This window comes from Macaca nemestrina, chromosome 1 (genome assembly GCF_043159975.1).
Source record: "Macaca nemestrina isolate mMacNem1 chromosome 1, mMacNem.hap1, whole genome shotgun sequence".
NCBI classification, from domain to species: Eukaryota; Metazoa; Chordata; class Mammalia; order Primates; family Cercopithecidae; genus Macaca; species Macaca nemestrina.
Window position 1 is genome coordinate 140905574 of NC_092125.1, and position 23605 is coordinate 140929178.

At 43.3% G+C, this 23605-nt stretch overlaps 1 long non-coding RNA gene across 1 annotated transcript in view; it reads left to right on the top strand.

The window, feature by feature from the left end:
- Positions 1-3137: 3137 nt before the first annotated feature.
- The window catches only part of LOC139358471 (uncharacterized), a 100962-nt gene continuing 80494 nt past the window's right edge, over positions 3138-23605 (top strand). Inside the window, exon 1 of the long non-coding RNA XR_011613402.1 lies at positions 3138-3255. This is a non-coding gene — a long non-coding RNA (uncharacterized lncRNA). The remainder of the gene's footprint in view (positions 3256-23605) is intronic.

The window sequence follows — 23605 nt, forward strand, 5'->3', positions numbered from 1 at the left end:
AAGCCAAAAGAACAAAGCTGGAGGCATCACACTACCTGACTTCAAACTATACTACAAGGCTACAGTAACCAGAACAGTATGGTACTGTTACCAAAACAGAGATACAGACCAATGGAACAGAACAGAGCCCTCAGAAATAATACCACACATCTACAGCCATCTGATCTTTGACAAACCTGACAAAAACAAGAAATGGGGAAAGGATTTCCTATTTAATAAATGGTGCTGGGAAAACTGGCTAACCATATGTAGAAAGGTGAAACTGGATCCCTTCCTTACACCTTATACAAAAATTAATTCAAGATGGATTAAAGACTTAAATGTTAGACCTAAAACCATAAAAACCCTAGAAAACCTAGGCAATACCATTCAGGACATAGGCATGGGCAAGGACTTCATGACCAAAACACCAAAAGCAATGGCAATAAAAGCCAAAATTGACAAATGGGATCTAATTAAAGAGCTTTTGCACAACAAAAGAAACTACCATCAGAGTGAACAGGCAACCTACAGAATGGGAGAAAATTTTTACAATCTACCCATCTGACAAAGGGCTAATATCTACAAAGAACTTAAACTTACAAGAGAAAAAACAAACAGCCCCCATCAAAAAGTGGGCAAAGGATATGAACAGACACTTCTCAAAAGAAGACATTTATGCAGCCAACAGACACATGAAAAAATGCTTATCATCACTGGCCATCAGAGAAATGGAGATCAAAACCACAATGAGATACCATCTCACACCAGTTAGAGTGGCAATCATTAAAAAGTCAGGAAACAACAGGTGCTGGAGAGGATGTGGAGAAATAGGAACGCTTTTACACTGTTGGTGGGATTGTAAACTAGTTCAACCATTGTGGAAGACAGTGTGGCAATTCCTCAAGGATCTAGAACTAGAAATACCATTTGACCCAGGAATCCCATTACTGGGTATATACCCAAAGGATTATAAATCATGCTACAATAAAGACACATGCACACATATGTTTATTGTGACACTATTCACAATAGCAAAGACTTGGAACCAATCCAAATGTCCATCAATGATAGACTGGATTAAGAAAATGTGGCACATATACACCATGGAATACTATGCAGCCATAAAAAAGGATGAGTTCATGTTCTGTGTAGGGTCATGGATGAAGCTGGAAACCATCATTCTGAGCAAACTATCACAAGGACAGAAAACCAAACACCCCATGTTCTCACTCATAGGTGGGAACTGAACAATGAGGACACTTGGACACAGCATGGGGAACGTCACACACTGAGGCCTGTCATGGGGTGGGATAGCGTTAGGAGATACACCTAATGTAAATGACGAGTTCATGGGTGCAGCACACCAACATGGCACATGTATACATATGTAACCTCCACGTTGTGCACATGTACCCTAGAACTTAAAGTATAAGAAAAAAAATTAAAAATAATAAAAATAAAAATAACTGATAAAAAATAAATAAAAATAAAAATTTAAAAACATAAAAAGTAATTTTTGTAACTATATTTGTAAAAAGAGTATTTTTATGTGGTGTGCATTGCAAAGTGATTTAGAAGCGTATACTTCAGTTTATTTATAATAGTTACCCCTGGGGTGGAAGTGGTGATAGAAGAGTGAGACAACTTTCAGCAGTCAAGATCCACCCCCTTACATTTTAGGCACAAAGGGTAAGGGTTTTCTGGGCACTGAGGCTCAGATCTGACACATCCTGGGTGCTCAACTAATGTCTGTTAAATTGATTAAGAGAGACTGGATCATGTCTTCAGTATGTATTATGTAATTTAAAGTTTATTGCTTTAAGTGAACAATCATCTTAAAAAAAAATTCCCAATCAATCTTCCCCAAAGTATCAAAATTGCTTGTCTGCTCTTCAGAATACTTTTAACTGTTTTAACGCATATATTAAGATAAACTCCATATTTGTTCTGGAGAAAATCACTGTTGGCATTTTAAAAATTGGTGCTTGATGACATTATTTCCATTGTCATCCCAGTGGAGAGACAGCAGTTAAAAAAACCCAAAACTTGGAGGCTGTGCACATGTGGGGCAGGGGACATGAGAAATCTGTCTGCTTTCTGCTCAGTTTTGATGTGATCCTAAAACTGCTCTAAAAATAAGTTTGTGTGTGTATGTGTGTGTGTGTAAAATGGCTTATACATATCTACTTTTTTTTTTTTTTTTTTTTTGAGACGGAGTCTCGTTCTGTAGCCCAGGCTGGAGTGCAGTGGCCGGATCTCAGCTCACTGCAAGCTCCGCCTCCCGGGTTCACGCCATTCTCCGGCCTCAGCCTCCCAAGTAGCTGGGACTACAGGCGCCCGCCACCTCGCCCGGCTAGTTTTTTGTATTTCTTAGTAGAGACGGGGTTTCACCGTGTTATCCAGGATGGTCTCGATCTCCTGACCTCGTGATCCACCCGTCTCAGCCTCCCAAAGTGCTGGGATTACAGGCTTGAGCCACCGCGCCCGGCCATACATATCTACTTTTAAAATAGCTTATACACAATCTACTTTTAAGAGGGGTGAAGTAGGAAAGAGGGAGCTGTGCAATCAAATAAATATAACTGATATTTTAAAAACCCAAAACTTTTTCCCCTTATTTTAAAAACTCATCGAAGAAAATGTAGAAAATAAGAAAAAATATAAAGAAGAAATCAAAGTTGCCTGTAATCCACACTCCAAAGATAGTCGCTGTGAAGCTTTAAATGAACTCCTTTCTTGTCTTTTTTTTTTTTTTTTTCTTAATCTGCAGCACTTTTTTTAACTACATTTTAAAATTGTGATAAAATATACACAATGCACCAGCTGGGTGTGGTGGCTCATACCTGTAATCCCAACACCTTAGGAGGCTGACGTGGGTGCATCACTTGAGGCCAGGAGTTCGAGACCAGCCTAGCCAACATGACAAAACCTCATCTCTACTAAAAATATTAGTACCAAAAGTAGCTGAGTGTGGTGGCACGTGCCTGTAGTCCCAGCTACTTTGGAGGCTGAGGCAGGAGAATCACACACACAAAAAATATATGTATATATGCATATACATATATACACAAACACATAAAATGCAAAATTTACTGTTTTAATTATTTATTTATTTATTTATTTTGAGACAGAGTTTTGCTCTTGTTACCCAGGCAACCACAATGCAATGGCGTGATCTCGGCTCACCACAACCTCCACCTTCCGGGTTCAAGCAGTTCTCCTGCCTCAGCCTTCCAAGTAGCTGGGATTGCAGGCATGCACCACCATGCCCAGGTAATTTTGTATTTTTAGTAGAGACAGGTTTTTTTCTCCATATTGGTCAGGCTCGTCTCGAACTCCCGACATCAGGTGATCTGCTGCCTCAGCCTCCCAAAGTTCTGGGATTACAGGTGTGAGCCGCCACGCCTGGACATTTTAATTATTTCTAAGTGTACAATTCAGTGGCATTAAGTACATTCACACTGTGGTGCAACTGGCATGGCTATCCATCTCCAGAACTTTTCAACATCCCAAACTGAAACCTTATGTCCATAAACAATAACTGTCCATTATTCCCTCTGCCAGCCCCTGGCAACCACTCTTCTACTTTCTGTCTCTATGAATTTGACCTTATGTCTCTAAGTACCGCATATAAGTGAAATCATACAATATTTGTCCTTTTGTGTCTTGCCTATTTTATGTGTTTTTTTTTTTTTTTTTTTGAGACAGAGTCTCGCTCTTGTTGCCCAGGCTGGAGTGCAATGGTGCAAACTTAGCTCACTGCAACCTCTGCCTCCTGGGTTCAAGTGATTCTTCTGCCTCGGCCTCCTGAGTAGCTGTGATTACAGGCACCCGCCACCACACTCAGCTAATTTTTTGTGTTTTTTAGTAGACATAGGGTTTCATCATGTTGGCCAGGCCGGTCTTGAACCCCTGACCTCAAGTGATCTGCCTGCCTTGGCCTCCCAAAGTGCTGAGATTACAGGTATGAGCCACTGCGTCCGGCTGTGTCTTCCTTATTTTACTTAGCATTATGTTGTTAAGGTTCATCCATGTTGTAACATGTACCAGAATCTCCTTCCTTTTTAGGGTTGAATAATATTCCATTATATGTATATACTACATTTTGTTTATTCATTCATCTGTCAGTAGACATTTGGGTTATCTCTACCTTTTGGCTATTGTGAATAATGCTGCTATGAGCATTGGTGTACAAATATCTGTTTGTGTCCCTAATTTCAATTCTGTTTTGAAAATACCCAGAGTGGAATAGCTGAATCATGTGCTAATTCAATGGTTAATATTTTGAAGAACCACCATACTGTTTTCCATAGTAACTGCACCATTTTACATTTTTGTCAGCAGTGCACAAGGGTTCCAATTTCTCCACATCTACTTGTTATTTCCCTTTTTTTTTTTTTTTAAGAATTGAAACAGGGGTCTTGCTATGTTGCCCTGGCTGGTCTCAAACTCCTGGACTCAAGCAGTCCTCCCACCTCAGCCTCCCAAAGTGCTGTGATTATAGACTTGAGCCACTGTGTCCTGCCTATTTTCAATTTTTGATAATTGCTAACCTAATGGATGTGAAGTGGTGTCTCATTGTGTTTTTTGTTTGTTTATTTGTTTTTGTTTGTTTTTTTTTGAGATGGAGACTCACTCTGTCACCCAGGCTGGAGTACAATGGCGCGGTCTTGGCTCACTGCAACCTCCGCCTCCTGGGTTCAAACACCTCAGCCTCCTGAGTAGCTGGGACTACAGGTACATGCCACCACGCCTGGCTAATTTTTGTATTTTTAGTAGAGATGGGGTTTCACTATGTTGGCCAGGCTCGTCTTGAACTTCTGACCTCGTGATCCACCCACCTAGGTCTCCCAAAGGGCTGGGATTACAGGTGTGAGCCACCGCACCCGGACCTCATTGTGGTTTTGATTTGCATTTCCCTAGTGATTAGTGATGTTAAGCACTTTTTCATGTGCATATTAACTCTTTGCATATCTTCTTTGGAGAAATATCTATTCGAGACTGTGGCTCATTTTTTAATTGGGCTATTTGGTTTTTATGTTCTTGAGTTATAGGAGTTCTTTATATATTCCAGGTATTAATCCTTTATCAGATAAATGATTTGCAAATATTTTCCCCCATTTTGTGGGTTGCCTTTTCTCTGTTGATAGTGCCCTTTGATGCAGAAAAGTGTTTAATTTTGGTGCAGTCCATTTCTTCTTTCATTGTGCTTTTGGTATCTAAGTATACTCTGCCAAATCCAATGTCATGAAACTTTTTCCCTCCACGTTCTTCTAAGAGTTTTATAGTTTTCAGTCTCATATTTAGGTATTTGATCCATTTTGATTTAACTTTTGTGTATGATATAATGTAAGAGTCCAACGTCACTCTTGTGGCTGGGGACATCTAGTTTCCCTGACACCATTTGCTGAAAAGATTTTCCTTTCCCTATGTGCAGCACTTTTTTGATGCCAAATTTATTTTGACTGGAGCCTAACTAAGCTGCTTCTGTGGGTTGTCCTCCTCCCCAGTGATGTGTGCTCAAGGGATTGCAAGGTTATTTGACTGGGAACACAGAGAAAACGTAAATTCAAATCCAGTGTGGAAGCATGAAGGCCCAGTAGATCCTAGTGAAAGTGATTACTGAAATATTGACTATAGAGAGCTTACTGGAACCTTGGGTAAACCAGTTTCATTTGTTGTGAAGTAAAGATGGTGATAAGAAGAGCCATCTTATTTTGTCAAACAATAGCGTAAATGCTGGTATATTATTATGGCTAAATCATTATTGCAACTAATGCTTATGCTAAGTGCTATGTGTTAAATGCTTTACAGATGTTACCTCATTTAATACACAGTTTTATGAGGCAGGTACTATCATTTTTACCATTTACCACCTCTGAGCTTCTTCTGTCATTTGTAAAATGAGGAAAATTATATCTACCTTGCAGAACTGTTGCGAGGATTACATACAAATAGCGAACATAAAGGGCTTAACAAAGAACATGCACATAGTAGGTGCTTAACAGATGGTAGCTCTTTTCCTTCAGTCCAGGAAATGATTTCCTTAAGCACATACTACATTATAAGAGGATTCTGCTTGGTTGCTAGCAATCTTGAGTTTCTTCATACTTTTCCTTCCAGGTGAATTATAATGATTATACTGGCCAGATTGGAAAAATCTGGTATCATTTATTTATGTGACTAGAATCCCTTGTAATCACCTACCTGTAAGGCCAAAGCAAAGCAAATGTTTACTATCAGACACTAGGAAAGCTTCTACAAACATTCATCTAGATGTGAACAAGCACCAGCAGCCCTGAAAACAGCTTTGTCTTTTGGTTGAAAGTGTTAGTGGTATCTTGACACTTCTTCATTTTGGCTGATAAAATGTCATTTTCTTAAATTCTTTTTCATTTTACTAACTTTGCTCACCTCCCTTACTTATTTTTAAAAATAATAATTATAGTGAAGATGTACAAGTGCCTGGGACCAAACTGGAAGAAGGAAGCAGTACTTAAATTAGTTAATATGTTAGTATAGTCCTTAGTGATTGTAGTTATTCTGGGTCACATTTTCTGGATATTTTTTGGACATTCATTGGATGGATCCAGGCCACATATCTCCTCTTTAGCTGCAGTTAGTAAATTAACTGGCAATGGAATCAAGTCCTGCTCCTCAGTGGCAGCTGGGCCCTCCCTTGGAGACTTTTATTTTTTATTGCTAATTGACTTCCTAATTCTTCACAGCAGCTGTTATAAACCTTTTCCACTCTTCTCCATCTCCTTAATCCCCTCCCTGCTCTCAACACAGTGGCAGGTGATCATGCATCCGTGAACAGTTATCTTTCCTGCTGCCTTTGGGTTCTTTGCCATCCTCACCTCATCTCCCCAGGGCCCTCGTCCCCAGGTCCCCTCTTCTCTGCCCAGGGCAGAGCTTCTCCCATTATTTCCTCTCATATAGCTTCAATTTCTCCCCTCTTTTCTCTTGACCCATAAACAAGCTCAAATCTTCCTTGAACTATAGAAGCCTCTACCATGTTTCCCTCAAAGCTAATCCCTTCCTCCTTTCTCTATTGTCAAGCTCTTAGTATTTTTCATTACAAAAGTAATATATATTTATAGTAGAAAATAGAAAGTACAAATAACTACACACGTTTCAAACACTTGTAATGACACTTCTGGGGGTAACTACTGAGGTTCATATTCTGGTTTATATCCTTCAAATCTTATTTCTATGCATATATAATATTCATTTATTTCAATATTGAGAGCATTCTGGATGTTGTATTTTGTAATCTGACACTTTTACTGTACCAGTAAGTATTCTGCAACATCATTTTTTAATCATTGCATTAAACTTTTCATTATATGGATGCATTATAATTTATTTAGCCATTTTAAACCATAACCACAAGGTTATTCTCAATTATTTGCTATAATTAATAAAGTGAAGCCTTTGTGATACATCTTTGCACATATTTCTGACTATTTCTTTAATATAAATTTCTGAAGGGGAATTACTGAATGCATATTTTAAGTATTTGGATACATAGCTTTTGCAAACATAAATATTTTGAAAGAGTAGCCTACCGTCATCACTTCAACTTTAAATCCCATTCACTAAATTCCAAGCAATTTGGAATTCCTGACCCTTTCACTATCACTGAAACTGTTCTATCAGAGGTCAAGCTCAATATTAATTACTAATCACAATCTTCTCAGGAATTAGCCTCCCTAATCTCTTTGCAGCAACTGCCACTTCCTATCTTTCCCTTTTAAATGTTTTTTCTTCTGTTTTACTTGGTCCTTCCACCTCTATGGTAACACATTTTCAGGCTTTTTTTCTGGTTCCTTTTTTTTTTTGCCTGACCTTTTCCTCATGCTTTACACCTACCCAGATCTCAACTGTTGAGTTTATGTCAGTGCCACTTAAATCTTGGCATAAATGTCAGCACGGCCTGATTTTGGGGTCTGCCCACCTCTCCAGCCTCGTGTGTCACCACTCTCTCCTGACTGCTTTCTCTTCTCCTTGGCTCTTACATGTACTTTATGGTCCAGTCATTCTCAGCTACTCCCATTTTCTTGAAATTTTTATGCTTTTGTTGATGTGGTGCTCTGTGCTTAGAAATCCCTTCTTCCAACTACACTTGATAAAGCTTTACTTATCCTTCAAGATTTCACTCCCTTCTCCTATGGGAGGCTGTATGTAAAAAATAACGTAAAAAAAGTTTAAAAGATTTACCTCTTTTGGGGAGTTCCATGACAACCCCCCACTTTCACTCTTTTATGACCCTTCACCCCTTGGAGTGGCTGAGCAGGATGAGCTCCTATGTGTTCTCAGGTTCATGCTTTTCTCCTTGTGCTGTGTTATAACTGTTTCCTCATCACTGTTCTCCTGTGAACTCCTGGAAGGCAGGAATTGTATCTTTGAACATTATGTCTCCAGAATGTAGCATGGTGCTTGGTGTCTAGCAGAGACTTGTAGTAAACATCTTCCACCCTTCTGTCAAATTATATCCTGATCTTCCTCTGGGGACCTGTCCACTGTCTTCTGTTGAGCCATAGGTTTGGATGGGACTGACCTCATCCTACCTCCAGGAATAGGTTCCTCCAATTATAGCAAGTGAGAAGAAAACCTACTAAATCTTTTTTAATGAAAAAAACACAAAAACAAAAAAAAAATTTCTAAACAGGTTCTTGCTGTGCTGCCCAGGCTGGAGTGCAGTGCCCATTCATAGGCGAAATCCCACTACTGATTAGCATGGGAATTTTGACCTGTTCCGTTTTGACCTGCTCTGTTTCTCCTTAGGCAACTGGAGAATAAACAGTTTTTTGGAAAGAAAAGCTTCCTTTCTGTTCTGTGGCAGCAATTAGAAGAGACGTGCTTTTGGCTGGGCACGGTGGCTCATGCCTATAATCCCAGCAGTTTGGGAGGCCGAGGTGGGCGGATCACTTGAGGTCAGGAGTTCAAGAAAAGCCTGGCCAATGGTGAAACCCTGTCTCTACTAAAAACACAAAAATTAGTCAGGCGTGGTGGTTTGCGCCTGTAATCCTAGCTACTTGGGAGGCTGAGGCAGGAGAATCACTTGAACCCAGGAGGCAGAGGTTGCAGTGAGCCAAGATCCCGCCACTGCACTGCACTTCAGCCTGGGTGACAGAGCGAGACTCCAAATCAAAAAAAAAAAAAAGATGTGTCTCTCTTTCCCTATGTGATACAGTACAAAGATAGTGTTTGTCTGTTTTGCTAGCATGAGGGTGGTGCATGGAGCTGCCTGAGAACTGTGTGTGGAAAATGAAGCTGATATCCCAGAGACAGGGCAGAAATACAGGTGAAACAGCATGTGCATGCTTGTATGTGTACAGTATTTCATTTAACAATCATGTGTTATGTTTCTTATGTGCCAGGTGCTGTTCTAAGTACTTTATAAATATTAATTCATTTAGTCATAATCTTATGAAGTAGGTATTATTTTTTAAATTTTTTGATAGAGAAAAGCAAAACACAGGAAGGCTAGGTAACTTGCCTGAAGTCACACAGCTCATAAGTGGGGATTTGAAGCTGTACTTAACCACCAATCCTATGCTATCTCTCATTGTACAGGGGCACCAAAAAGAGACTTAAAGGGTTGGGCGTTCTCTGAAGTCAAATACCTATTCAGGTGATACCCTTTCATCATTGTGTTTGAAATCTGGGTAACTGCTCCGCACCTGGCTGGAGAGTTAGGCAGCCACTCAAAGCCTCGTGCTTTGTTGCCCATGGCTAAGTAACACACAGCCTGTGACCTGGCGCGGTGGCTCACGCCTATAATCCCAGCACTTTGGGAGGCTTGAGGCAGGCAGATTGCTTGAGGTCAGGAGTTTGAGCCCAGCCTGACCAATATGGAGAAACCCTGTCTCTACTAAAAATACAAAATTAGCTGGGCGTGGTGGCGCATGCCTGTAATCCTAGCTACTCAGGAGGCTGAGGCAGGAGAATTGCTTGAACCCGGGAGGCAGAGGTTGCAGTGAGCCAAGATTGCACCATTGCACTCCAGCCTGGGCAACAAGAACGAAACTCCATCTCAAAAAAAAAAAAAAAAAAAAGGAAACCACAGCCTGTGATCTCTGAGCTTTTACATCAGAAAGCCAGATTTTTACTATTTAATTTAATTTTAATTTTAATTTTAATTTATTTTTTTGAGACAGCTTCTCACTGTGTCGCCCAGGCTTGAGTACAGTGGGGCCATCATGTCTCACTGCAGCCTCAATCTCCTGGGCTCAAGCAATTCTGCCTCAGCCTCCCGAGTAGCTGGGACTACAAGCATGTGCCGCCATGCACAGCTAAGTTTTAAATTTTATTTTTGTAGAGAGAGAGTCTCACTATGTTGTCCAGGCCGATCTTGAACAGGGTCTCACTATGTTGTCCAGCCTCAATCTCCTTGGGCTCAAGCAATTCTCCTGCCTCAGCCTCCCGAAGTGTTGGGATTATAGGCGTCAGCCATGTCATCCATCCAGGAAGCCAGATCTTTTTTTTTTTTTTTTTTGAGATGGAGTACAGGCTGGAGTACAGTGGCATGATCTCGGCTCACTACAATCTCTACCTCCTGGGTTCAAACGATTCCCCTGCCTCAGCCTCCTGAGTACCTGGGACTACAGACGTGCACCACCACGCCTGGCTAACTTTTTGTGTTTTAGTAGAGATGGGGTTTCATCATGTTGGCCAGGATGGTGTCCATGTGACCTTGTGATCTGCCAGCCTCAGACTCCCAAAGTGCTGGGATTACAGGAGTGAGCCACCGCACCTGGCCAAAGCCAAATGCTCCCTGCTCAGAAAAAGCTAGGCTGTCTCTTCATGGGGTTTCTTGGATCATGGAATATGAGGATTGGGAATATGAGGATTGGGAGGGGGCCCTTAAAGATGATTCCCTCTGACCTTCTTAATTACTAATGGGGAAACTGAGGCCAACAGAGGAACTATGGCTTACTCAGGGTCAAAAAGAAAGTTAGGGATGTTCCAGGATTGGCGCCTTTTTCAGGATGCCCAAGTGTGGTTCGCAGCCTTTTCCATTTGAGACTTTCTAGAACTCAGAATGTACAAGGCCAGACTAAGTGTAGTGATAAGGTTTGGGTCCTGCAGTATTGGGATAAGAAAGGAAAAGGCAAAAGTCAGCTCACACATACAGCCATTAGCAGGATGGAAGCTCCAGTATCTGTCCTTCCTACCTAGGATTATTCTGAGTGACACTCCCAGGAAACCCAGAGGTCTTGATGGACATGTCAAGGTCACTTTGGGGCCTCATTTTCCTTGACTTCTTAGAAGTATTTGACACTGGTATCTATTCCCTCTTCCAAACCATTTTTCCTCCAAGGAAGCATAACCTCTTGGTTTTCTTCCTACTCCTCTGGCTGTTCTTTCTCTGTCACCATGGATTCTTCTTCCGCCTGATTTTTCTTTTTTTTTTTTTTGTTTTTGTTTTTGAGACAGAGTCTCACTCTGTCACCCAGGCTGGAGTGCAGTGGTGTGATCTTGGCTCACTGCAACCTCTGCCTCCTGGGTTCAAGCAATTCTCCTGCCTCAGCCTCCCGAGTAGCTGGGACTACAGGTGCACACCACCACGCCCAGCTAATTTTTGTATTTTTAGTAGAGACAGGGTTTCAACATGGGGTCAGGCTGGTCCAGAACTCCTGACCTCAGGTGATCCACTCGCCTTGACCTCCCAAAGTGCTGGGATTACAGGCATGAACCACCTTGCCTGGCCTCTTCCGCCTGATTTTAAAGGCTGGTGTCCATCTGAGACCCACTCTTTTTCTTCTTTGCTATATTTTTCCTGTGTAATATCACCTATCCTCTTGGTTTTAATGAGTTACATGCTGGTATGTCTCAAATTTACATTTTCTTCTTGTCTCTCTTTTTTTTTTTTTTTTTTTTTGAGATGGAGTCTGGCTCTGTTGCCCAGGTTGGAGTGCAGTAGTGCCATCTCAGCTCACTGCAACCTCAGCTTCCCGGGTTCAAGCAATTCTCCTGCCTCAGCCTCCCAAGTAGCTGGGACTACAGGCGTGTACCACCATGCCCAGCTAAATTTTATTATTATTATTATTATACTTTAAGTTCTAGAGTACATGTGCATAACGTGCAGGTTTGTTACATATGTATACTTGTGCCATGTTGGTGTGCTGCACCCATCAACTCATCAGCACCCATCAACTCGTCATTTACATCAGGTATAACTTCCAATGCAATTCCTCCCCCCCCTCCCCGTGATAGGCCCTGGTGTGTGATGTTCCCCTTCCTGAGTCCAAGTGATCTCATTGTTCAGTTCCCACCTATGAGTGAGAACATGCGGTGTTTGGTTTTCTGTTCTTGCGATAGTTTGCTGAGAATGATGGTTTCCAGCTGCATCCATGTCCCTGCAAAGGACACAAACTCATCCTTTTTTATGGCTGCATAGTATTCCATGGTGTATATGTGCCACATTTTCTTAATCCAGTCTGTCACTGATGGACATTTGGGTTGATTCCAAGTCTTTGCTATTGTGAATACAGAGTCTTGCTCTGTTACCCAGGCTGGAGTGCAATGGCACGATCTCGGCTCACCGCAACTTCCATCTCCCAGGTTCAAGTGACCTCCTGTCTCAGCCTTTCGAGTAGCTGGGATTACAGGCATGTGCCACCATGCCCAGCTAATTTTGTATTTTTAGTACAGACGGGGTTTCTTTTTTTTTTTTTTGAGACGGAGTCTCGCTGTGTCTCCCAGGCTGGAGTGCAGTGGCGTGATCTCGGCTCACTGCAAGCTCCGCCTCCCGGGTTCACGCCATTCTCCCGCCTCAGCCTCCCAAGTAGCTGGAACTACAGGCGCCCGCCACCACGCCCGGCTAGTTTTTTGTATTTTTAGTAGAGACGGGGTTTCACCATGTTAGCCAGGATAGTCTCGATCTCCTGACCTCGTGATCCACCCGCCTCGGCCTCCCAAAGTGCTGGGATTACAGGCTTGAGCCACCGCGCCCGGCCTACAGACGGGGTTTCACCATGTTAGCCAGGATGGTCTCCATCTCCTGACCTCGTGATCCGCCCGCCTCAGCTTCCCAAAGTGCTGGGATTACAGGAGTGAGCCACTGTGCCCAGCCCCTCTTGTCTCTTTTTAAACATCAGACTCATATAGTCAAGTTACCAGCTGGGTATCCCATGAGCACCTCAGCTCCCACATGGACAAAACTGCTCTCATTGTCTCTACCTCTCCTGCCCTCCTAACCCAGACCTGTTTTTCCCTCATGGTCTCTGTCTCAGTAAAGGTACCACCACCCACACAGCTGTACAATCTTGAAGCTTTTGACTTTTCCTTCTCCTGACACCTATAGCCACTTCTCTGGTTTAAGACTCCTTCATCAACCAGGTATGGTGGCTCATGCCTGTAATCCCAGCACTTTGGGAGACTGAGGGGGGTGGATCACGAGTTCAGGAGTTTGAGACCAGCCTGGCCAACATGGTGAAACCCCATCTCTACTAAAAATACCAAAAAAAACAAACCCCCAAAAAAACCAAACCATCATCTGCCCTGCTTCCAGACTTACCCCAACTCCAACTTGTTCTACACATTGCAGCCAAAATTAACTTTTTATTATTTTCAAAAAAGTATATATATATTTTTTTGAGATGGAGTCTCACTCTGTCACCCAGGCTAGAGTGCAATGGTGCGATCTTGGCTCTCTGCAACCTCTGCCTCCTGGGTTCAAGCAATTCTCCTGCCTCAGCCTCCTGAGTAGCTGGGATTACAGGCACCTGTCACCACACCCGGCTATCTGTTGTATTTTTAGTAGAGACGGGGTTTCACCATGTTGGCCAGGCTGGTCTTGAACTCCTGACCTTAGGTGATCTGCCTGCCTTGGCCTCCCAAAGTGCTGGGATTACAGGCATGAGCCACCACACCAGGCCAAAAGTGTATTTTTAAATTATAAAATTGATACATGCTTATAACAATTTCAAACAACATGGTAGTGTATAATGTGAAAACTGAAGGATTTCCTTGCCTCCTGTTCTCAACTTCATTGTATTGAACAGTTTGATGTATTGTCCATCAGTCTCTTTCTATGCTTACCCAAACAAATATTAATTGGCCATCTACTGTAGGCTATGTGTCACTTTATTTTCCAGCAATGCAGAACTGCCCATGTTTCTTTGCACATGCCGGGCTCTAGGTCTCCTCCTTGATTTTGCTCATGCTTCCCCTCACCTTCCCGCCTCTAGCCAGTATCTACTCATCGTTTAAGACTCATCTGGTGTGTTACTTCCTCCTAGAGGCTCCCACACCCAATAGGTAGGTCCTTCTTTGCCAAAGTCACTGCATTCTCACACAGCATTATTATGAGCTCTTTTGTGCTGGTGTCTCTCACTGGGGTGGAGCTTCATGAGGAACAGACTGCCTTATTCTCCTTGGTATTTCCTTCACTTAGCGTAAGACCTAGCATGGAGTGCTCAGTTTGCATGACTGAATGATTATGGCTCTTTTTACTTGCCAAGTCTTCTGAAGTGCAAGTGCCTTGGGTTGGGAGGAAGTTAATCCAAGAGGACAGCACTGTGAAGCTTCCTGACAGTCAGTACACAGCAAGAATAGGAGACAAGATGGATGGGTGCTGAAGAATAGGGAAAAGAACCCAACAGTAAGGAAAAAAACCTGATAGCATCAAAGGAAGGAAAGGAACTAATATTTAGGAAGGATGTTCATATTTAGCACTTTGCATATATATATATATATATATATATATATATATATATATATTTTTTTTTTTTTAAGGTGGAATCTTGCTCTGTTGCCCAGGCTGGAGTGCAGTGGCCCATGATCTCGGCTCACTGAAACCTCCGCTTCCTGGGTTCAAGTGATTCTTCTGCCTCAGCCTCCCGAGTAGTTGGGATTACAGATACATGCCACTATGCCTGGCTAATTTTTTTTTTTTTTTTTTTTTTTTTTTTGAGACAGAGTCTCGCTCTGTCACCCAGGCTGGAGTGCAGTGGCTGGATCTCAGCTCACTGCAAGCTCCGCCTCCTGGGTTTATGCCATTCTCCTGCCTCAGCCTCCCGAGTAGCTGGGACTACAGGCGCCCGCCACCTCGCCCGGCTAATTTTTTGTATTTTTTAGTAGAGACGAGGTTTCACCGGGTTAGCCAGGATGGTCTTGATCTCCTGACCTCGTGATCTGCCCGTCTCAGCCTCCCAAAGTGCTGGGATTACAGGCTTGAGCCACCGCGCCCGGCCTGCCTGGCTAATTTTTGTATTTTTAGTAGAGATAGGGTTTCACCATGTTGGCCAGGCTGGTCTCGAACTCCTGACCTCAAGTGATCCGCCCTGCTTGGCCTCCCAAAGTGCTGGGATTATAGGTGTGAGCCGCCACACGTGGCCTCCATGTACAAGTTCTTATGCACTGTGCACACTGATGATCAGGCAGGTATAATGTGGTCAACACCTACCAATTCCCTAGACCCTTTAGGGATGTCTGAAAAAGGTCTGTGTCCAGCAGCTTCTGAATAGAGACACCTAAAGGCCTTCAGCCTCTGGGGAGATAGATAGTGACAGATTTGACATCCAGATCTTCATACATGGTGATCCTTTTCACTTCCAAATGCCCTGAAAGGGGTGCTAAGATCCCAGAATATATACCAGTAAGAGTTAGTCTCCTAGGCTCTGGAGGAGGCCAACAAAAACCACCTTTGGGATGTCTCACTCAGACAAGCTTTTTCTAATCTTCCTCAGGCAGCTGTGTCCTCCTTGGTCTCTTGGTCCCTCCTGAGCCCTGGTTGCTGTGTCATTTCAGGACCTGCCAGTCAGAGTACACATATGGGGCAGAGTCCATCATCTCTGCAGGCCCAACAGCTTGGGGTCCCAGTCTTTTGATACCTGTGCTTTGGGTTTTGCTTGGCAGTTGTGAGCACTGTGAGATTGAGGAGGACACTGCAGAACTGGGATCAGGGGCTAAAGGGTTGCTAGAATATGGAGCTAGGTACAGGGGCAAGGCTGATTCACAGGGGATGCCAGCCCTTCAGTCTACAAATGTTTACTTAGGTATTGTTTGGTTTTTGAGGTAGAGATGCCAGGCCTGAGAGAAGCAGTGATAGTAATAATAACAGTTACTTTTTATCCAGACTATCTATATGTCAGAGGCCATACATATATCCTGTTGTATAACCCTTCAACAACTCTGAAAAAGAGCTATTAATAGCTGTGTTTTATAGATCATAAAATTAGACATTAAAAAAACTGAAGCTCAGAGAGGTTGTCCAAAATCATTGAAGGACAGTGTTGGGATTTGAACTCCGTCCCAGGTCTGTTTATCTGAAGCCTGTGCTAAACTGCCTAGGAGATATAAATTCCATCCCATCACCAAAGAGCTCACAATCCTTGTCTGCTCTCTGCTCACCCATTCAGCATGTTCTCTTGTCATCTCTTATCACTCTGTGCACTAGGCATACTGAAATACTAGCAGTTCTTGCATGCATTATATTATCTCTTACCTCCAAGCTTTGTACCTTTGTTCCCTCTGCCCAGAATGTCTTCTATCCCTGTTTTCCTGTTAACTCCTTTCTCTCTTTCAGGTCTCAGCTTGACTGTGACCTGGCTCTCCAGTTCTGGGTACTTCACACCCGTGTGTAGGGGGCATTTGCTGGTTAGCTCCCCAATTCTATTTCCCTTCTTCTCTCTCTCTCTTTTTTTTTCTTTTTTCGAGATGGAGTTTCGCTCTTGTCACCCAGGCTGGAGTGCAATGGCATGATGTCAGCTCACTGTGACCTCTGCCTCCTGGGTTTAAGTGATTTTCCTGCCTCAGCCTCCAGAGTAGCTGAGATTAAAGATGACTGCCACTATGCCCAGCTAATTTGTGTATTTTTAGCAGAGACAGGGTTTCACCATGTTGGCCAGGCTGGTCTCAAACTCCTGACCTCAGGTGATCTGCCCACCTCGGCCTCCCAAAGTGCTGGGATTACAGGCATGAGCCACCTCGCCTGGGCTTACTTCCCTTCTTCTCTTGAGGGCAGTTCTTGGAGTCTCATTTGGGAAATTCACTCCACCCCCTCATTGGTACGACTGATTTTCCTCCCCAAGCTCCAGGCAGGGCTCTGATTGTTTAAGCCAATCAACATCTCCCATTCTGCCTGTCATGGTGATCAGTTCAGGGACAGAGGTATACTCACAACTACTGAAATGAGGAAAAACTACAGATTTTGAGAGTTAGTTACCCAAAGAGTCATCTTGTTGGGATGTAGATATTTGGACTGGCTATGGGCAATCCAGAATTTAACAGAGGAGGGGTTTAAGGAGTGACAGTCTGCTGGTAGGAGAATGAGCCACATCATTAAAATGGATATTTTGGGCCAGGTGCGATGGCTTACACCTGTAATCCCAGCACTTTAGGAGGCCAAGATGGGAGGATCACTGAGCCCACCAGTTTGAGAACATCCTGGGCAGCAAAGTGAGACACCCATCTCTACAAAAAAAAAAAAAAAAAAATTAAATTAGCCAGGCATGGTGTCATGTACCCATAGTCCCAGCTACTTGGGAAGCTGAGGCTGAGGATCACTTGAGCCTGTGGGGGCTTGAGGATGCAGTGAGCCATGATCACAACACTGCAACCTGGGTGGCAAAGCAAAAATCTGTCTCAAAAAAAAAAATAAATAAAATGTTAAAAGGCCAGGCATGGTGGCTCACACCTATAATCCTAGTACTTTGGGGCGCCAAGCTGGAAGGGTCACTTGAGCTCAAAATTTGAGACCAGCCTGTGCAACATAGTGACACCCCCATCTCAAAAAAAAAAAAAAAAAAAAGAAAAGAAAAGAAAAGAAAAAGAAAAAAGGATATTTTGGCCCTGTATTTATTCATTGTTTACTCTCAACTTTTTCAGACCCTTGGGCAAGGAAGAAGGGTGCTACTTATTCATGGAAGACTTCTTCAAGCCCTAACACACACACACACACACACACACACACACACACACGCACACAGTTTTGGGGTCAGGCTAATATACTTATTGGATTATACTTTTTTTTTTTGAAATGGGGTCTTGCTTAGTTGCTTGGGCTAGAGTGCAGTGGCATGATATGGTTGCTCACTGCAGTCTTAAAACTCCTGGGTTCAAGTGATCTTCCTGACTCAGCCTTCCAAGAATGTATTGTATTCTTTTTGCATTTTTTTTTGAAGACAGGGTTTTGCTCTGGCACCCAGGCTGGAGTGCAGTGACATGAACACAGCTCATTGCAGCCTTGACCTCCTGGTCTCAAATGATCTTCCCACCTCAGCCTCCCAAGTAGCTGGGACCACAGGTATGTGCCACCACACCTGGCTATTTCTTTTCGTTTTTAGTAAAGACAGTGTCACTATATTGTGTAGGCTGGTCTCAAACTCTTGGGCTCAAGTGACCCTTTCACCTCGGCTTCTCAAAGTGTTGGGATTATAGGCATGAGCCACTAAGCCTGGCCTGTATTCTTTTTTTTTCTTATTTTCTGAATGATAAGAGTCTTTTTTTTTTTTTTTTTGAAACGGAGTCTTGCTCTGTCACCCAGGCTGGAGTGCAATGGTACAATCTCAGTTCACTGTAACCTCTGCCTCCCGGGTTCAAGTAATTCTCCTGTCTCAGCCTCCAGAGTAGCTGGGACTACAGGTGCCTGCCACCACACCCAGTTAATTTTTGTATTTTTAGTAGAGATGGGGTTTCACCATATTGAGCAGGCTGGTCTTGAACTCCGGACCTCAGGTGATCCACCCGCCTCAGCCTCCCAAAGTGCTGGGATTATAGGCGTGAGCCACTGCGCCTGGCCATAGTGTCTTTTTTTAAATTTAAATTTTATTTTAACTAGAGACAGGGTCTTGCTGAGTTGCCCAGGCTGGTCTCTAACACCTTGACTCAAGCAATCCTCCTGACTTGGCCTCCCAAAGTGCTGGGATTACAGGTGTGAGCCACTGCACTCAGCCATGGCCTATATTCGTGAAAATTACTAAGAGTGTGTATTTTAATGTTCTTATTACAAAAACAAATGATAAGTATGTGAAGTGATGGGTATGTTAATTAGCTTGATTTTGCCATCTCACAATGTATACAGGTATCAAAATATCACATTGTACACCATTAAAAAAGTAAACTTTCTTTCCTACCAAATTAGACTTTCACATGCATCGTGGTAACTTTTCATAAATACATCCATTGATTGTGGATTTTCTATTTTGTTACTGATCTATTTCTCTATTTCCGTTTGACTTTATAATATGTTCTGGTAAGGCAAATCCCCTTTGCTGTTCTTTTTAAATAATTTTCTTAGTATTTTCGGTCATTTATTCTTTTCAGGGATCTTTATAAAATTCTATTAAAAACATTGTTGGGATTCTAATTGGAACTAATCATACACACACACACACACACACAGACACACACATTTTTAGGAAACTGACTTTTTTTTTTGAGACAGGGTCTCACTCTGGTGCCTAGATTGGAGTGCAGTGGCGTGATCACAACTCAACCTCCCAGGCTGAAGTGATCCTCTCACCTCAGCCTCTTGAGTTGCTGGGACTACAGGTGCATGCCACCACACCCAGCTAATTTTTGTACTTTTCGTAGAAGTGAGGTTTCACCATGTTGCCCAGGCTAGTCTTGAACTCCTGGACTCAACCAATCTGCCTGCCTCAGCCTTCCAAGGTGCTGGGATTACAGGCATGAGGCACCATGCCTGGCCAAAATTGACATTTTTTAAGTTAGTAGGTTTTCTCCAAGAAAATGGCATAGCTTTCTATTACCCAGATATTGTTTTATATCTTCTAATACATTTTCTTCCTTTAGGTTTCAGTGTCTTTGTATGAAACAGATCTCTAAATGTGTTATAATTGTGGCTGCCTAAGTGTAATACTTTCCCCATTTCCTTTGCTAGTGCTTGCTGGTAAAATAGAGAAAGGTTATGAATTTTAAAATGTTTATCTTGTATCTAGCCACCTAACTAAAGACTGGAAGGTCACTTGGTGAGATTATTTAAGGGGTGGCAGTTGAGTGTGTTGAAAACTGTGAGACACTGTCTTGCCCTAGAGCCTGAGTAGGTCAGGAAAGGAAGCAGACCAAGGAAAAGCAGAAGAATTAACTGTGTGTGTGGGGCATTGTGTTAGTAGAAGTCAGTTCCATTGTGAGGAGCTGTGAGTAACAGTGACCTAAAAACGGTAGATTAAACAGAATGACATTTCTTTCTTTCTCATATAAAAGAAAGCCTATTGTAGGCAATCCAGGTTCTACAGTTCTGCGGGACCCAGACTGCTTCTAGCTTTCCATTCTGCCATCTGTCAGGTGTGACCCTTATCCTTATGGTCCAGGATGAATTCCAGCCATCATATCCATGTTCCAAGAAGAATGGAAGAGAGGAAGATGAGATGAAGGGTACATTCCGGGTGTATTTTAAAGAAATGTCCTAAAAGCTGCCACATAATAATTTTACTCACATGTTACTGACCAGAGCTGAGTGATGTGGCCATGTTTTGCTCTAAGGGATGCTGGGAAATATTTTTATTCCAAATCAAGATCCTAAGGTGGTGGTAATAGACATATTAGGGTTGGTAGTCAGCAGCCTCTGTGCAGGCACATTTGTGGGGTGGTAGAGGCATGTGATTTTCTTCTGTAGCTCTTCTTAGCTACCAGTACAGAAAGGAGAAGGCAAACAGGACATGGTGCAGGAGGTTGGGGGGCAGCAGAGTATCAGTACCAGGCATGGAGGGTGTGGATGAGAGAATAGTTTAAGCTATGTTGGAAAGGAGAGAATGCTGTTTGGGGGATGATAGGCTGGGAGGAGGAGGCATAAAGGGACTAGTGATCTCAGAGGGATTAAAAACCAGATAGTGTGAGTATGGCAGTGGGTGATGGATATGGAAGGGAGATGAGGGTCACTCAATATGAGAAGGGTAAGGCATGGCCTGGGAGGGTCCTCCCACTACACACTGGACTGCAGGAATATGGCAGGAGACACAAAATACAGGGAAGCTGGTGTAGCCAGATGGTGTGATCCCCAAGGTAGTTCCCTGGGGGAGGAGAGTAATGGTCTAGAGGAGCACAGGAATGTGAGAGCACTGACCCTACCTGTGGGCACAATCTACTGACCCAGGTAGATATACAGGTGTAGCAGAATAAAAAACCATCACTGAAAACAGCTGATAGTCACACCTGTGACTCGGGATGACCTGGCCTTAGGGAGGCCAAGATGAGGAGATAACATTCTGTGAGAAGATGAAGGATGAAGGGGATTGATTTGCCACAGAATGAGGATCCAGTGTGCACAGAGGAAAGCCTTGCAGGGAAAGGGAAAGGGAGCAGCTGGTGTTTGGGAGAGGACACAGAACAGTGTGGTGATGAGAATGTGAGAAAGAACAAATGAGAAGGCTTATATTTTGGACACTGACTGAAGACTACAAAATGTAATGTCTGGGCTGGGCACAGTGGCTCATGCCTGTAATCCCAGAACTTTGGGAGGCCGAGGCGGGAGGATCTCTTGAGACGAGAAGTTCGAGACCAGCCTGGGCAACATGGTGAAACCCTGTCTACAGAAAATTTAAAAATCAGCTGGGCACAGTGGTGCGCACCTGTAGTCTCAGCTACTTGGGAGGCTGGGGCAGGAGGATTGCTTGAGCCCAGAAGTTCAAGGTTTCAGTGAGCTATGATTGTGCTACTAGACCCCAGCCTGGGTGACATAGAAAGATCGTCTCAAAAAAAAAAAAAAAAAAAAGGTAAAAGAAAGAAAAAAAGAAAGTAACAAGTAACATCTGGATATGAGGGGTCTATACAGATCTCTAGGTTCAAGTTGTCTTAGAGAAGACCCAGGCTGTGGCCCCAGAGCAACAGACAGGTTGAGGTAGGGCTATTGCCTTGCGGGCCAACTCAGGGATGGGCTCTCAGTGGTAAATAGCCACACTAGGGATTTACAAAGGTCTGAATGTATAGCAGTTGCAGGTCATAAAGAGATGCTTTCCTTCCTTGGAAGCCTTCATTGCCTTGCTCCTAAGGTATCCAGGATGAAGACAGCCTCGAAACAACTACTACTCACTCTGTCAGTTGCTGGAGACAACTCCGGCTGCTCAACAATGTCAAGAATCATGCTCTTCTAATATCCATTTTGATTTGAAATCTTTCATGTTTGAGATGTACTTTTCTCTGTTGACAATGGGCTGGGTTTGGCCTACTCATTAGGTGTGGAACTCCCAGCTTGTGGTAAAACCTGATTGGAAAACAATATAAACACATTTCCTGGTAAATGTATAAATATATATAGATGTTGGTTGTTCCCCTCCCCACCACCAGCACACACTGAAGAAGAAGTAATTTGAAGCAATTCAGACATGCTCAGCATCTGGCCCTCATAAAAGGCCTGGGGTGAGTCATGACTGTGCACCAATAGACAGGGCTTGTCTTCCTTGTGGAGAGGACTGTATTTACCTCCCATTCTGCCCATGGCCCTTTCTATTGCTTTATGCTGATAAGTCTGATTTGTGAGCAAAGAGACTGGTAAAATAAGAATATGAGGAAAGGGAGCAAGGAGAAAAGGAAGAGGACCCAGACCGCTACGTATTCAAGGCAAAATCAGCAGTTTTGGGGAGAACAAACTGTTTTGGCTTTGAGGAGCCAGATAAAAAGCAGCAGAAAGAGCCTTGGCTTGTGCGTTAGGGGATGGCACCCTTCTTCTAGCTGTAGGCCACTCAACCTATTGGCACCTGTTTGCGCATCTGACAAGTGGGACCAATAATGGTTGCCCTATCCAGCTGAGAGGAAAGGAAAACTCTTGTTTAAAAGCACCGTTAGGTGCCAGTTGTGGAGTGAGCTCCTTAAACATGCCATCTCATTTAATACTGAAGATAACTCCCAGGATGTCATGAAACCATTCTTTGGCTGAAGGAACTGAGAATTGAGAGGCTATGCTACTTGTCCAAGGGCACAAAGCCTGTCAGGACTCAAACCCATGTCTGTCTGTCTCCAAATTCTGTGTAGTTCCTATTACTTCATACTGACATTGATGTTAAAGGATACATTAGGATCTCCCACTGGGAAGGGGAAAATCACAAGGTAGCACCCCAGTTCCAAGGCCTGGGGCATCCCTGTGTCCTTGGCCCCACAGAAGACTGAGCCCCACAGAAGGCTGAGCCCAGCCCAACTCTGTTTCCTTAGAGCACTGGTCGCTACGTTGGGAGCAGGCAGGTTGTTAATCTGATAAACCGCTTCCTGCCAAGGTGGGAGGGGGAGCTAAAGGGTTGCTGTATTGCCATCCCAGTGGCAGGTGGAAGACTCCAGTGACTTTGCTCACAGAAGCACTCTAGGCCTTCAAACTGAAAGGATGAGGGCTTTGGGGTCAGTCAGCCTTGGGTGGGAGTCCTGGCTCTGCTTCTTGCTAGCAGTGTGACCTTAACTCATCTTACCTTCAGTTTGTTCATCAGTAAAATGCAGATAAGAATGCTCCCCATAAAAGGTGAATGTTGTGAATATTAAATGAACTAATGTGGGAAATGTGCCTACCACCATAATGTACAACTGAGTAAAAGCCAGCTGTTACTCCATGGAGGTGGTGAGCAGACCTCCAGAGGAGCTGCATAGGCATTGAGCAGTTTTTGTGTCCCATCCCTAAGTCCACATCATGGGCAATCATTTGTTCAGTGAATGCATTCTAAACACTCAC